The 2,500-nt window shown below is 40.3% G+C and overlaps 3 non-coding genes across 3 annotated transcripts; 1 reads left to right on the top strand and 2 right to left on the bottom strand.

The window, feature by feature from the left end:
• Positions 1-90: 90 nt before the first annotated feature.
• Positions 91-180, bottom strand: TRNAY-GUA (transfer RNA tyrosine (anticodon GUA)). Its single transcript is given in 2 exon segments — positions 91-126; positions 144-180. It is a non-coding gene; the product is annotated as a tRNA-Tyr (tRNA).
• A 1,628-nt stretch (positions 181-1,808) lies between these two features.
• Positions 1,809-1,890, bottom strand: TRNAS-AGA (transfer RNA serine (anticodon AGA)). Its single transcript has one exon. It is a non-coding gene; the product is annotated as a tRNA-Ser (tRNA).
• Positions 1,891-2,045: 155 nt separating this feature from the next.
• TRNAF-GAA (transfer RNA phenylalanine (anticodon GAA)) lies at positions 2,046-2,118 on the top strand. Its single transcript has one exon. It is a non-coding gene; the product is annotated as a tRNA-Phe (tRNA).
• The last annotated feature ends 382 nt before the right edge of the window (positions 2,119-2,500 follow it).

Genomic DNA, 2,500 nt, shown 5'->3' with positions numbered 1-2,500 from the left:
TACCCCAGACTTAAAGAATGCTTTATACTCTGTATATTTTGAGTTTGTAAATTGCTAAAAATTGCCATCTGAGCAAAAAATAAAAACAACTCCTTCGAGCCGGAATTGAACCAGCGACCTAAGGATTTCTACACCAATCATCTCTACAGTCCTCCGCTCTACCAGCTGAGCTATCGAAGGATGCTGTAGGTTCTCAAATATGTTATTATATGCTCTTTAATATAGCTTTAAATGTTTAGCTAAATGAGTGTTCTAGGAATAATGTGAATATTCTATTGTTTATAACCATTTGACAACCTTTGTTTAAAATTGGGCTTTGAAAATTAATTTCTAATTAATAATTTCTATTCAGTGTGGCTGCTGAAATTGACTGGTGTCAGTCTTAAGGAGGGGAAGAGAATGTGTGTAAGAAAAAGAGAAAACAAGCTGGCATCCCAAAGATTTTGATGCGCTAACAAACATGGATTTCTAGTCCATCGCCTTAACCAATCGGCCATGACTACTGCTTAAGCCTTGCTGTATTTTCACAATAGATTGTCTATGGATTGAGCTGCCTGCACTGAGAAATTGAAGATCTAAAGGTACCTGGTTCGATCCCGGGTTTCGGCATTGTGGAAGATAATATTTTTCGACATAAAATGCAATTTTGCAACAAAAAGCTTACGTTTTCAGGCTTCAAACTTTAAAATCATATTTACAAAAACATTTTTACAAAAATCACTTTGCCACAACCACTGCTTATGTCTCTCAGTAGCCAACTCCAGTCCTCGAGAGCTACCAACAGTTCCCATCTTCCAGACAACCTAGCTGCTGCACAGGTGCACTCATTACTCACTAACACATTTTAAAAGATCCACAGGTGGAGCTAATTACTTCACTTGTGATTCTGTGAGGTGAGCTGGAAAACATTAACTGTTGGTAGCTCTCGAGGACTGGAGTTGGCTACCCCAGACTTAGAGAATGCTTTATACTCTGTATATTTTGAGTTTGTAAATTGCCAAAAATTGCTATCTGAGCAAAAAATAAAAACAACTCCTTCGAGCCAGAATTGAACCAGCGACCTAAGGATTTCTACACCAATCATCTCTACAGTCCTCCGCTCTACCAGCTGACTAATTAATAATTTCTATTCAGTGTGGCTGCTGAAATTGACTGGTGTCAGTCTTAAGGAGGGGAAGAGAATGTGTGTAAGAAAAAGAGAAAACAAGCTGGCATCCAAAAGATTTTGATGCGCTAACAAACATGGATTTCTAGTCCATCGCCTTAACCACTCGGCCACGACTACTGCTTAAGCCTTGCTGTATTTTCACAATAGATTGTCTATGGCAGGGGTTCCCAATCTTTTTTGATTCACGGCACCCTAGAGTATCAAAAACATTTTCACGGCACCCCTAGGCCAAATTTTTATTTATTAGATTGTGTTTATATGTGATTCTTAGGGTCAGTTATGTGGTAATGGGCAGGATTTGCTTGTGTTTATATACATTTTATAATTGGCAGCCACCAGCACTAGTTTTTCTCATAAATAATTTGCCATTAATAATTTGAATTGGTCCTGGACCACCAACCCAGGGCACCCCTGCAAGTGTCCTGAGGCACCCCAGGGAGCCACGGCACACAGTTTGGGAACCACTGGTCTATGGATTGAGTTGCCTGCACTGAGAAATTGAGGATGTATTGTATTGACCCAAACACACCCAAAACTTCATTCTCCTTTACATTTGATGCGCTAATGGCCTGAACTCGCTATGGGCATCACAGGTTTCAAGTTTTTAAAAACTTGCAGAAAAGAGAAAACTTAAGGCGTTCGTAGTCGGCAGGATTTGAACCTGTGCGGGGAGACCCCAATGGATTTCTAGTCCATCGCCTTAACCACTCGGCCACGACTACTGAATAAACCATGTCCTAGTTTCACAATAGATTGTCTATGGATTGAGATGCCTGCAGTCAGAAAGTGAGGATGTATTATATTGACCCAAATACACCCAAAACTTCATTCTCCTTACATTTTGCCCCGAAAAACGATTGCAAGACCAAGGGAGCTTGCCGAAATAGCTCAGTTGGGAGAGCGTTAGACTGAAGATCTAAAGGTCCCTGATTCGATCCCGGGTTTCGGCATTGTGGAAGATAATATCTTTCGACATAAAATGCAATTTTGCAACAAAAAGCTTACGTTTTCAGGCTTCAAACTTTAAAATCATATTTACAAAAACATTTTTACAAAAATCACTTTGCCACAACCACTGCTTATGTCTCTCAGTAGCCAACTCCAGTCCTCGAGAGCTACCAACAGTTCCCATCTTCCAGACAACCTAGCTGCTGCACAGGTGCTCTCATTACTCACTAACACATTTTAAAAGATCCACAGGTGGAGCTAATTACTTCACTTGTGATTCTGTGAGGTGAGCTGGAAAACATTAACTGTTGGTAGCTCTCGAGGACTGGAGTTGGCTACCCCAGACTTAGAGAATGCTTTATACTCTGTATATTTTGAGTTTGT

The sequence above is a fragment of the Crinia signifera genome, chromosome 3 (assembly GCF_055691185.1).
Source record: "Crinia signifera chromosome 3, ASM5569118v1, whole genome shotgun sequence".
NCBI classification, from domain to species: Eukaryota; Metazoa; Chordata; class Amphibia; order Anura; family Myobatrachidae; genus Crinia; species Crinia signifera.
The sequence above is the reverse complement of the archived record's forward strand: the minus strand, read 5'-3'. Positions and strand labels throughout refer to the sequence as shown.